General features: G+C 45.1%; 1 pseudogene; it reads left to right on the top strand.

Moving 5' to 3' along the window:
* Positions 1-6,914: 6,914 nt before the first annotated feature.
* On the top strand, positions 6,915-13,565 carry LOC144762813 (meso-2,3-butanediol dehydrogenase-like; annotated as a pseudogene).
* Positions 13,566-14,151: the final 586 nt, after the last annotated feature.

The following is a 14,151-nucleotide window of genomic DNA, read 5'->3' as shown; positions in this document are numbered from 1 at the left end:
CCCTGCCACCATTTCCTTGGGGTAAAATACCACAGTATATTCCGATACACGTGGAATTTGGTGCAGGAAGCATCAATTTTAGATGTGATTACCCATTCTTCTGGGAATACTCTAAAGAGGAGTTACTTATCACAACCAGTAAATGTTTCACCCCAGGTTATAGTTTGTACTGGGAGCAGCAAATACCCCACCCCATTCTGAACTAGAGAGACTAGCGAATGCAAATGCATCAAAAAAGAAATGTACATGTAGGGCCTGATTACAGGTGCCACAGAGGGTATTACCGGCTGTGGTAAACTACCCACCACTTGCTTGCACATTAGTCACAATTATCCGGCCTACTTGAAATCAGGTCCCAAGAATATAATGGAATGATTAGACCAAACATGCAGATGCTTTCAATATGGAAACACGCTTTATTTATGAATGTGAACAATGCTGAGCAAACCAGACCATCACAAGAAATGTCAACTTTTTATCTGCTATATGTAATAAATCTACATGAGTTACCTATATAATAACTCACAACAATGAAATAGCAATGTTAGCCATATATATCTCTAATCAATGCTGTAGTTATGCCCAGTCTCCTTCCTTCGGACTTACAAAATGCCAGCTTTACGAACTTGAATGGGCGTCGCTGTGAATGTGCACACACATGTATCATCCAGCACATCTTTTGAAAGTATGCAGTACTCTGTGATTCAATCTCATCAGTTTCCTTTTTAATTTATTTTGGCAAACATACTCTACTCTTGGCTCTTTCTTATTATACGGCTCACTGGTGGTTTAATCAGTATTGGGGTCTCCAACCATTTTTGTACTGAGAGCTACTTATGTTCAATGAAATGCATTGAGAGCTACTAATATCATTAGAATTGTATAATTTCAATTTTTTATATATGTATAATATTTCGACCAAGCAAAAGCTTTCCAATGTAATAAGCTGGGCTGCACACAGGTGAACCACTCGAAAGTAGCTGGAGAGCTAGACTATGTGAGGTCAAAGCAGCCCTGGCAAGTGTTGTGTCAAATTATTGATGCATTTTCTTGTTAGTCACAAGGACGAACACTTTAAGGCTGCCTAAGCTAATTTTTTACCTATAACCACTTGAAGAACGGTTGTGACATACACGGCTCCTTTCAACGTTGTTCCAATTTCCAGGTACCCTCCTCCCTGGGTAAACCGTTCCAACAACCCAGATAATTAAACATTTTTTATACACTATGAGAGAGGCCCAAGAGACAGATTATTTTCCATTTGTTAACTTGAAGGTACACATAGGCTTCATGCAATAATGTATTTGAAAAGTCCAACAGTCAAAGAAAAAATTTATCATACAAAGAAAATCTTTATTGATTCTTATGACATTTGATATGAAAACACAGCCAACACGTTCTGTCACATAGACAACAGGACTTTTTCAGGGCATAGAGTTGTAAACGAGGTATATATTAACAGCTCATTCGGTGAGGCAGGAGTAAGGTTTTGACGCAATGGCATCCTAGAAGTGGCTCACTGAAATCTTGTAGATTTCAATGCGCCACATCTACGAGGCTTTGATGCGGGGGAACACCCACCCTGCATACATTATACCTGACGCAGATATAATGTAGCACAGAGGTTTACAAACTGAAGAATCTGCCTAGATGCAACACTTCATAAGTATGGCGCAACGTGGCGCATTATTTATGCTGCCGCAGAGTCAACAAAAGTGACGCAATGGCAGCAAAATTGTGACTCAGGGCTTCATAAATAAGGCCCATAGTGTATAAAAACCTTTGCCCATTTTGACTTTTGGTTGACAAATAAATCATAATGATGATATTTGAATCTGCAAACATTGACATTGCCACTGATTATTTGCAACTCACAATTATACTTTAGTTAATTGTAATTTGTGTTTTTCCTACCCTACTGAAAATCCTGCTGGTTTGTGCAACACACACATTGCTATTGTAAAGGCCCTTCATATATCTACCCTAGTATCCACCCACAATAGATACCCTCTCAGGATCTAGTTGGTGAGTAAAACATATATGGAAACTGTAAAAGTATGTCTGAGACTGAACAGTTCAAGCTGGTTATTTGACCATTCATTATGGCCATAAATTAAGCTGAAAAATCTGCCATATTTTTGGTATCAATCTAAAAAATATCTGTACATGGTATTCCTGATCACTATCCACCAGTGTAGGAGCCTGTAGGGTATGAATCTGGTTCAAGGCAACCATGATCGAAAAAACTTTACTACTGAATGACCCTGAAGCTATATTGAAATTTGCAAACATTATGCCAAAGGGTCAATGTGAGAAATTGGGTTATTGGTTTGAGGTGGGGAAAAACCGTCCTCAAGTAACAAACACAATCCTTGGCAGAGTGATCCACAAGTCACTAAATTAACCTGTGCATAACCCTCTTGTAGCTTGGCACAAAAGCAGTCAGGCTTAACTTAGAGACAAAGTTTGAAGTATTTAGGGGGGCGCTAGAGGGCGCACGGCAAGATGGCTGCATTCCGGTTAGGCTCTGCCTGATCGAGCAACGATCCGCCTAAAATCAGCTGCATCACACAATATCTGGGCTTTCTAGGAGCCTGCGCTGGCTTCTGCTCCCTCCGGGGCCCTGTTGGCTGTGACGGTGTCTCTACTAACCATCGCCATTAGTTTGTGGAGGTCGCGTGGTTTCCGCGCCGGGCCGTGACAAATGGCGGCTGCTGTGGAGCTGTGACCCTCCCCCCGGAGCTGAGGCGCCGTATTGCCCGCGCTGTCTCGCAGTGGGTGCCCCCGCTTACAGCTTCAGAGGCTGGCACTTGCGGGAGGAAAATTCTCTATCCTGACCAAGTGACGAAGAGAAGGAAGGCCGGTGGTGGTGGTGGAGTGCGAGGCAGGCAGCCTTACCTGGCGGAGAGGCGGAGACGGTGTGCTGCGCTGGAGGAGTGCACCGGCGGCTGGGAAGCGCTCTTCTAGCAGAACGCCGTTGCTGGATTGACCTGCTGGACCGGCGCCCATCGGCGCTGGCTGTGGTGAGTGGGGCGGCGGAGCGGCTGAGGCCCGGGTCGTGGAGGCGGGTTCGGGCCTCGGTGTAGGCTGGGTCCCGCACGCTGCAGCCGGAGCGGGGTTTGGCCCGTGGGTGCGCACATTGGAGGCGCTACAGCCTATGCTATCTAAGGCCTATCAAGGGGGCGCTCTGGATGATGAGACATTTCGGGGCATAATGAAGCAAGTCTGAACAGAGCGGTGGCTGCCGCTGAAGCGGTGGGATCCTTGCGTCTCGTCTACCACGTGGCAGAAGCTGGGCTCCCCTAGGAATATATCGCTGTGGCCCTGGTACTAGCCCTAACTGGATCGCTTAGGTTGTGTAAGACATCCTTAAACATTGCATTTCTGAGGAGGCAAGACACTGCTCTCTGTGGAAACCTGTTGGGCTCGGGGAAAATTTGAATCGCCTTGGAGCCCGGTGTTGCTGGCTGTCCGGGGGCTGGGTCAATGCAGGACTGCACTGAGATCATTTGGACAGTTTATCGTCTTTTAGCCCAGTGTCCTTGGTCTAGGGCTGGATGGCTGGAGTGTGACCACTGCCTATTGTAAGCCTGTTCCTGTTGCATGACCAAATGGGAGGGCCTGCTTGAAAAAGTTCTACGTAACTGGGGCTATTGCTAGAGTGATACTGTCCTATTTTGCCACCGAGACTTGTTTGCGACAGTGGGCACACACTGGTTTGGGTGTTCCACAGCATTCGTTTCCGCCCTCCCAAGTACACTACACTGCTAGCATTCCCTGCACAACATGGGGAGGACAGATAAATCACAACCGCGCCTCACCTTTGAATCGCACAAGACCCTTAAGATCCCACAGCGGGCGGTGTCTGACTCTGAGGCAGATGTGCAGGCAGATGGCCCCCCCACACTGGAAACTACGCTATTGGCCATGCAACGCATGCTGCAGTCCATTGAGGGCACAATGGCTGCAGTAAATAATAGACTGGACCATATGGCATCGCAGCTAGAGAACGGCACGTGTGTGGGAGGTGGAGCAGAGGGTGTCAGCTGCTGAGAATGGCCTAAGCACAGTCGTAGATAAAACCCTCAATATGGAAAAGGTCCTCGCTGTAATTCAAGCAAAAATGAGGATTTGGAGGGCGCTCTCGGCGCAATAATCTACGAATTACTGGCGTGCCAGAATCAACCAATGTGGGCAAAATGGAGGCATACGTGGAGCGCTTGGTCGCGGACATTTTTGGTACCGAACAACTGTCCACCATGTTCATTGTAGAATGAGCTCACCGCTCTCTGGCGGCCAGGACAGTTCCAGGGACCCCCCCTTGGCCAATCATATCCAGGGTTTTATATTATAGGGACAGGGACACTATCTTGCGCCTGGCTAGAGAGAAGGGTACAATTGTTCATCAGGGCAACACGATAGCCTTCTTCCCTGACTTCACGGTCACAGTGCAGGCAGCCAGGAGAGAGTTTAACCCTGTGAAACAGTTTTTGAGATCTGAAGGGGTCCCATATGCAATGTTATACCCGGCCCGACTTGGGGTTGGTACGGTTAATGATGGTAAACAAATGTCCTCACCGAAGGCCGCTATGGAGCATGCCAAGCACCTGAAGCGTAAGAAGAGAGACTCCGCGGCTCTGCCAGATGAGGAAGAATAGTGAAGTCATGGGCTGGGAGACATGAACTCCATGCTGTATCAGTTTTCTGCCTTCTTGTAATGGTATTTGGTTCCTCGTCTGTGTATGGTTCGTGATATAATGGGAGCATGGGCTATGGCTAGCTAGTATCTGTCAGGGTTACATTACTCTTGACTGTCAATGTTTATTTTCAGTGAAAACTGACTTGCAAAAGAGCAACTAGTAACCTAATATAACAGGGACTGGGACATCCTGGCAGGGATTATGTATGTTGTACTGTGAAGACTTTATATTTTCGTTCGCGAGGGCTGTTGGCAATGACACTTACTGCTCCAATGCTTACGGTGTTAACGTGATGGATGATTACTCTGCTGAAGATCAATGTCTGTTGGTACAAGAGGACAGCTACTGAATTACGTGGGCCTTGCGTGGCGGGTGGATTGGTGACACATTTAGAGTTCCACATCCTGTGGGTATGGTGTGAAGGTTACTAAAGCTACGTTGGGCCTGTAAACAGTGATGTAACAATGCCATAGATTAGGCTGTATACTTTGAAGGCATATCAGGCCCTGTGTTACAAATGTATATGTGATTTTTGATTTTGTGATGCATTCCTACGTACATAGCGCTCTGTCACCTCCCACCATGTGGGAGGGTATTGGCTCTACGCCCCCTACTTATGGGTGCACCCCAAGTTTGTTTTGCTATACAAGGGTGGAGGGAGTTGGGTAGTCGGGTGTTGGGATGGCTTTGGCATGGTTGGGGTGCTGAAGTGGGAGGGGGGAAGGGGGAGTTTGGGTTGGGGGGATTGGGACTGCAGGAGTGGGGTGGTGGTGGGGATAATGAGGATGTTCTGGATGGATTCTTGGTTTCGGGATAAGAGAAAGGGGCTTGTTTTACAGTTGTTTTTCTTGTGCAGCTGTGTAAAATGTGTTAACAATCTACTGTCTTCCAACTTTGGTAAGGTGAACTTTGATCAATGCAGGATGTTTTGCTTCAGGCAGATGACAGAAGGAAGGGCGGGTAAATTTACTTGGATAACTTGGATAACTTGGAACGTCAGGGGGTTAAATAACCCAAAAAAGGCTAGGCAGGTGCTGGTGTATTTGGACCGACACAATATCCAAATTGCACTACTGCAGGAGACTCATCTTACGGACCACACTGCATCCTCAGTGGCCAAAAAATGGGCGGATGTCCGTCTTGCATCTTCATATTCCACGTATGTAAGGGGTGTGATGGTGTTAGTTAAACGGAATATTCCATTTATCAGCACGCACGAGGAGGTTGATAAAGAAGGCCAGTATATTATACTACAGGGGAGATTATGTGGCACCTTGATAACATTGATAAATGTCTGTGGCCCTAACATAGATGACCCGGAGTTTTATAAAATGCTATGGAACAAAGTGTACAAGCTGCCGGCATCTGCTATCATCTGTGGGGGGGATTTTAATGTAGTGCTGGATCACGCAATGGATCGGCATTCGACAGTTAGTGCTGGTGTTAGGAAGGCTGCGCAAGCAGTGCGGGATGGTATGTGCGAGCTGGGGCTTACCGATCTATGGAGGTTGCGACATCCAGGGGTGCGGGAGGGGACATGCTACTCATACACACATAACACATGGTCCCGCTTAGATTTTTGGCTGGCAACATATGATATCAACGCTTGGGTCTTGCGAGTGTTGCACCTACCCCGCACACTGTCGGATCATGCGCCTGTTCTACTTGAAATGCAACTGCCTACTTACGCTTCGGCTCCGTTTAAATGGAAACTGCAACCATAGGCCGTGCTAGATAATCTATTTAAAGAAGGAATACGAGAGGCAATCCAAAATTATTTTGTTGACAATATTGGGTCGGTGCAAAATATGGGCACCGTCTGGGAGGCGTTTAAAGTGACTATCCGGGGGACATGCATAGGACCACAGGCAGGGGTGCTCAAGTCTCTGCGCACCTCAATGAGGAAGGTGGAACGTGAATTGGAGAGGTTGGAGAGGCAATATGAAGAAGTTCCTGATGGGGCTACTTTGGCGGCCATAAAATCGCATGAGTCTGAATATAATGATCTGGCTGACTAAGAAGTAAGACATTTGGCGCGAAGATGTAAGGCACGATATTATGGAGAGGGCGGTAGGCCGGGGCGTGCGTTGGCCGGAAAAATTTCTGAATCATGGGCAAAGTATTGCAACGTGCAGGGAATTACAGAGGGTGAAGTCTTAGTATCAGACACTGCTGGTATATTGGAACAATTTGTCCATCACTAAAAGTAGATGAATGACTGTAGATGAACCTGCCAATGAGGAAGAAATAGCACACTATCTGAATGATGTGGCCCTGGTGTGGCTGTCTAAAGGTCAGCAAGACTTTCTGATGCACTCTTTGACCGCCGAGGAAATCAGGGACGTTATATCTGCCTTGCCGAATGGGAAAGCAGCGGGCATGGATGGTCTCCTTTCTGAATTTTATAAGGAGTATGCCGATGAATTACTACCTCACTTAACGGCCATGTATGCAGAGGCGTTCGAACAGCAGCTACTGCCTGACTCACTCAGACAGGTATTGATTGTTGCTGAAACCGGGCAAGCCGCCTAATAGGTGTGACTCGTATAGACCATTGTCACTCATGAACACCAATGTCAAAATACTTGTGAAAGTGTTGGCAACGAGGCTGCGTTTGCTACTCAATGTCATGGTACTTCCAGACCAATCGGGATTTATTCCCACGCGGTCCACGGCCCACAATCTAAGAGCATTATTTGCGGTCATGCATCTTTTAAAACCAAACCCCCAAGCAGTTGCGGTTCTTCTCGATGCTGCAAAGGCGTTCGATTCAATTGCATGGCCTTACATGTTTGCCGTCTTACATAGAATGTGGGTACAGTTTTTCTTCACCAGTTGGATAAAATTACTGTACACTGACCCGGTGGCTCGGGTGCGTGTGAATGGGCATGTCTCGGAGGCGTTCGGGATCGGGCGCGGCACCAGACAGGGTTGTCCGCTGTCCCCCTTGATATTTGCGCTTGTGCTGGAGCTGCTTGCATGTATACTACGTCAAAGGCACGCCAGCTCTGCGCTGTGATTTTATTAAAGACCGATGGCAGTGTCCATGTACGCTGGCGACATGGTCCTATATGTAAGGGAACCTGTGCAATATTTAGAGCAGGTTATCCGAGAATATATTTGTTTTGAATGGTATTCGGGGTTAGCAATTAATTTGAGTAAATCTATAGTATTACAGTGTACTGTGCCCTTCATGTTGAATTACCCCTTGGAGTGGGCTACTGATCCTGTCCAGTATCTTGTAATATGGATAGATCAGGACCCGCAAGAAGTCATCAGGGCTAATTATGGTGTGGCGATCTCAAAGCTTGAGGATCAGGTGGCCTGTGGGTTCGTCTACCGTTGTCTTTTGCAGACAGGGTTGCACTGCTCAAAATGGTGGTGCTCCCAAAGTGTTTATATTTATTTGTCAATGTACTGATTCCTCTAAAATAGCATTTTTTTAGCACATTGCGCTCATTGTTAATCACGCTCACGTGGGGGGGCAAGAAACCCCGACTTTGTTGGGACACTCTGACAAAAACATATGCGCTGGGTGGCTTCTCGGTACCGGACATGGAATTGTATTATTTATGTGCCCTGGCGCAATTTGCATATTACTGGCAACATGCACCGCCATTCACGCCGCATGTCGCGGTCGAGGCGGGTGCTGTACATCCACTACCTCTGATGGCCATGATTGTCAATACGCACTCAGTGTTTGAGCACGGTGAAGTGGATACGGTGAGGTGCATGACGCTGGCTTGGGAGGAGTTAGGAAGGCGGGCACGGCGTCTGCCCCTGTACGCACCGGCAATGCCTCTGATGCACCACTTTGCGATCTCAGTGACAGGGGAGGTTGGAGCTCTTAAGGTTCTACATACCGCTGGGGTGTCTGTCATGGGTGACGCTTTTGCAGATGGGAAGTTCCTCTCGCTGCAGGAGTTTTTGAAGGAGGGGACAAATGAGACTATGGCCACGTTTATATACACTAGGCTCCGGTCTGCATTACACAGCCTGCATCCCGTCTTCCCAGAAGAACCTCCCATATTGGGGGCTTTGCAGCTGCTATATACAACCCAGAGTAAGACTAAACTGATCTCATGGCTTTACTATGCATCTCAACTAGATGAGGGGGTGGCTCATAACAACTCAAGGGCCAAATGGGATAAATGCTTACCACAGCCACTAACAGACGAGGAGTGGGAAGAAGCTGCCATATGACTGGGAGCTTTGCAGTCAATGATAATTTCAAACTGATTCATTATAAATATATTAATCAGCTGTATTATACCTCTTCGCAATTACATAAATATGGGCTGCGGGAGTCTCACTGTTGTAGGAGATGTGGAGCGGACGAGGCTGACTTTATACACCTGGCGTGGGGCTGTCCGAGGACATCTGCATTTTGGGCCCAGATAACAGCTGACGGCTATGGCAGGTGTGCAAATTCCACGGGACGTTAGATTATGCTTACTGGGAGTTGCATCTAAGGTTCCGACTAGTGTTCGTAAGTTGGTGGTCTTATCTCTGCAGCTGGCAAAACACAGGATTGCTATCTGTTGGGATGGACGGCCGGCACCCATTCTCAAACAATGGTTACAAGACATTGCATATTGTCATGACCAGCTTACTTGCTATGCAGAGGAATTGCCGAGGGCGTCTAGACCCCGGGATATATGGGGGCCGTACACTATCTATATGCTTGCACAATCAGTGGATGACTAGCCACATATTGAATGTAGACCCCACTATGAATGTATTGCCTTAACCTACTGATTAATGTACTCCATCTATTTGTATGAAACTGATCAAAGTATGGTGACATGTAACTTCGCTGATGTATTGTTTGGGGAGTGGGTTGGGGACACAGAGAACCACTGCACTGTGTTTATGTTTGAAAATGATAAATAAATAAAAAAAATAAAAAAAGTATTTATGCAGCCCAATAGCAGTAATAAAGTGAAAACACAACACAGGAAAAATCCCAAACCAATTTAGAAGAATAGTTTGTGATTTCATAAATTATTTGAGACCAAAGTAAAAGAATCCAATCAGTAGAGCTGGAGATATGCAATTGGCAAAGCGCCAACTGAGGGTATCTGGTTGCGCTGGACTAGGACAAAGTCACAAGTTGAGACCAAACGCGATGGAGCAGAGGCTGGGCACAGGACCAAGTGAGGCTTTGAGGATTGTACCTTATGTCCTTCATGCATGGTCTGCCTGCATTGCGTTGCTTTGCAAGGCTTTTTGTCAACTGGCATCGGTCATCGGTGCAGATGATGGTGTGCGGCAAACCTTGGTGGGGCTTTGCAACGCCCAGCATCTGTTCTGATAAAGCTGTGCAGCTGTGTAATGAGCCTTAGCGGGGCTTCATGTCGGATTTGATGGAACCCTCAGTTAGGCAAACAGGAAATCATTCTGATCCCAGCCAAGGGTCCAGGACCTCCTGTAGAGGCACCTCTTGGGGATTAGAAATGCACACCAGCAGAGGCCGTCCAGTCAGGTCTAGTGCAACAGGTCAGCTGGGAAGTTGTAAAGAGGCTTCTGAAGCTTGTGTCCCTGTAGCACAGGCAGGAATTCAGCTATCTGACCCTTGGAGGCACCCTGCTAGGGATGAAGAGGGCAGGTCCAGTTTTCCTTCTCAGAGAGCAGGGAAGGCCGTAAACAGCATTGCAGTTCTGTGGCAACAGTGCAGTCATTCTTCTGTAGTATCCGCAGGTCCAGGAGTATACTGAAGAGTGAGTCTGAGGATCCTATGTCATACCTGGTGGCAGCTTTGAAATGGGAGAATCTTCTAGAGTTCCCCTCACTGATTGTTTTGGAATGTCCTTTCCTCCCTGCCCTGGTCCCATGATGTCTGGGGTGGCAAAAGGCTAGTTTGAAGTTCTTTGTGAGTGTAGGAGGCAGCCCCTATTGAAGCACGTGTGGTAGGGGACAGTTCCACCCCACCAATCTTATCAGGATGTCCCATCCTGCCAACACCCAGTCCTACTTTGTGACACTGTCTGGGAGGTACAGATAAGGCCAACTGTCAACTACACCTAATCATGTAAGGACACAGTCTGCAGGCACTAAATGGTTAAGACAAGAAAATGCCAACTCTCTAAAATTTGTGAACCAACAAAATGTGCCCCCTCACTCAATCACTTAAATATTATTTCAGGACCAAATAAACATATACATTAAATCTGGTCTGGTATCTTTATTTATACCTTTTATGACTGATTTTTTCAAAAATTATTATTTCATATGGCAACAGTAGAATACAACATACATAATTATTTACCAAATAAAGCAAAACTACATTGACACAATACTACTAACCCACTCTGTGAACATTATTTAAATGTGACATTCCAATGACAATACAATACTTAAATCATAACCATCATCACAAAACAGTTTCATAAAGCCAAATCAAAAAATTCAGATTAATCAAAACACATATAAAGAGCCAATTCAAAAACAAGAGAAATAGCGTGAAGCACGTATAATTCGTAATACACAATGAATGTATATCATTAACTCTTGCTGGATTGCCGACGCGTTTCAAGTTTGGGCGTGAAGTTTCCAAACTGTCATCAGGGCTCTTGTGATTTTTCTGCACGTTAATGATCGGTTGGCCTGTGTATGGGTTTCTGTGGATGGACCAAATCCTATATTCAGGACACAACCAGGATGACTTCAGTGGCAGCACCAACCTTAAGTGGTTCAACTTTGTAGCCACAAAAAGTAGGGATTTTTTCGGGAAGCAGAGGATTATCTCTTCTTTTAATCCTTACACGATTTTCTGAAAAAAGGCGGCAGGAAATTCCACCCTGTATCTTTATTTCTCGTTATTGTCTGTTCACCGCTTTAAATGTCAGGGCCCCAGCCGGGGCACTCGCGGGGAACAGTGACCCGATTCTACTCCTTATCTCGCACTCGCGTCCCGTCGTGATCTCAGACCTCTCTGCTCTCTGCTCACCATGCAACCGGCGCTTCTCACTCTCAGCTAGCTACCAGAGAGGTCTGAGGCCAACCGATCATTAACGTGCAGAAAAATCACAAGAGCCCTGAATTGGCTCTTTATATGTGTTTTGATTAATCTGAATTTTTTGATTTGGCTTTATGAAACTGTTTTGTGATGATGGTTATGATTTAAGTATTGTATTGTCATTGGAATGTCACATTTAAATAATGTTCACAGAGTGGGTTAGTAGTATTGTGTCAATGTAGTTTTGCTTTATTTGGTAAATAATTATGTATGTTGTATTCTACTGTTGCCATATGAAATAATAATTTTTGAAAAAATCAGTCATAAAAGGTATAAATAAAGATACCAGACCAGATTTAATGTATATGTTTATTTGGTCCTGAAATAATATTTAAGTGATTGAGTGAGGGGGCACATTTTGTTGGTTCACAATATATAGGGTCCAGCCCTCCCTCAGCCCCGCTACGGACCTAACTCCTCTTTGTTTGCTAACTCTCTAAAATTGGCATTTTCAAAATTGTGAATCTGACTCTACCATTAAAGAGGGTTTTAAATTTCAGTTCATTTGAGTGTTGTAATGTCATTCCTACCTGCTCCCAATCAAACGTTATTGCTTATTAAATGGAATAAGGTCACCCGATGATTTCCAATTGGAGAGATGTATTAAAAAGGAAGGTTTAGGCCTAGCAAAAGTTTTAGTTTGCCAGGTCAAAATGTTAATTTAAAACTGTACCCAGGCTGAAATGGCAGTCCTGAGACATAAATTAAAGGGTTATTTAAGTGGGTGGCACAGTAAGTGCTGCAGGCCCGCTGGTAGCATTTCATTTACAGGCCCTAGGTACAAGTTGTACCACTTTACTAGGGACTTATAAGTAAATTAATGTGTATGCCAATTTTACCATGTTTAGAGGAGTGAGCCAAGCACCTTAGCACTAGTTGGCAGTAATAAAGTGCACAGAGTCCTAAAGCCAACAAAAAATCATTTTCAGCCAAACAGGAGGGAAGAAGGCAAAATATTTGGGGGAAAACCACCATAAAGCTGTCAGGTCTTATGATCAAGGACCTTGGTTATGTGGCAAAAGCACAGTATAGAGAGAAATGCTATTTCTAGGACAATGTAGGCCTTATTCTTAAAGAAAGTTGTAAATCTGCACCTGCAGGTTTATGACCACACATGGATGTAGAGTTATGAGCAATTCACAAACTTTTACAGACGTTCTCCTGGAAATCCTTCTTGAACTCCATTTTTGCACGATCAGATATAGAGGTATGTAGGGGTTAATGAGGAAATCTTAAACGCATGTGCAACTGAACTGCTAACATTTGTTTTCCTCAACAATGGAAATATTTCTTTCCCTGGAGGAACCCTTACCATACAGCTAGCTGGATGTGCTGGTAAACAGTGCAGTTATCCTGTCAATGGGAACGATTGAAACCACTTCCCTTCGAGATTTCAATAAGGTTATGACCATAAATGTTAGTTCTATTTTTTATCTAACCCATCTAGTAGTACCCCACATCATATAGACTAAGGGAAAGATTGTCAATGTCTCCAGTGTTAAAGACCAGAGATTGTTTCCTGGAGTGTTGGCATACTGCATGTCAAAATCATCCATACATTAACTGACAAGTCGTGCAGCTCTGGAACTAGCCTCCAAGCAAGTACGTATGAACACTGTGTGCCCAGAGTGATCATTACAGATATGCACAGGTGTGCAGGCATAGCTGAAGAACAGTACACCAAGTTTTTGGAGAGGGCCAAGGAGACCCATGATCTTGGAAGACCTGGAACAGTTGAGGAAGTTACCAAAACCACTTTTTTCCTTGCATCACATGCTGCATTAAATATAACTGGTGTCACTTTGCCAGTGCAAGGTGGGCAACATGGCATGTGTCCACAAATATGACTGTTGAAAGCTGCAGATTGCCCGTGTTTATGTTCACAAGTTGGAAAAGTACTAAAAACAAATAGCGATTGCCTAATCGTGATTTGCTGAAAATCGCATTTAGGTACTCGCCATTTCAAAAGTTGATACATGTGGCCCTTGGTTTCCTGCTTTGGATCATGGAGACCTTGCTTCTTGGCACATGAGCAAACATTTTGTGATTGTGGGCACATGAAATTGAATTTCCACAACTATTGATCTATGTATACATTCTACACCTTATAGTCTAATAGATATGAAGGTCACCCATACCGCTGTTACTGTGTACAATGTTTTTCGTAGACACGCTTCACCTGCAGATAAATTATAAAAAAGTATTTTAAGGCTGTTAAAAAAAAGAAAAATCCCTACCATTAAACCCCCTAGAAATGAATTCATGGCACATCTTGTCTGTGGTACATTTCTGACCTAGCAAAGAGTAGCAATGGGTCAGAGAGATATTTGTGAGGACCCACAAACATGTAAGATTGTTGATGAACAAACTTAAAGAGCATTTGTAACGACCGGATTTTTAGAACAGGATGCCCACCAATGGTGGCCAACCCAG

The sequence above is a fragment of the Lissotriton helveticus genome, chromosome 6 (assembly GCF_964261635.1).
Source record: "Lissotriton helveticus chromosome 6, aLisHel1.1, whole genome shotgun sequence".
Taxonomy (NCBI): Eukaryota; Metazoa; Chordata; class Amphibia; order Caudata; family Salamandridae; genus Lissotriton; species Lissotriton helveticus.
This window is presented reverse-complemented; position numbering and strand designations above follow the sequence as displayed.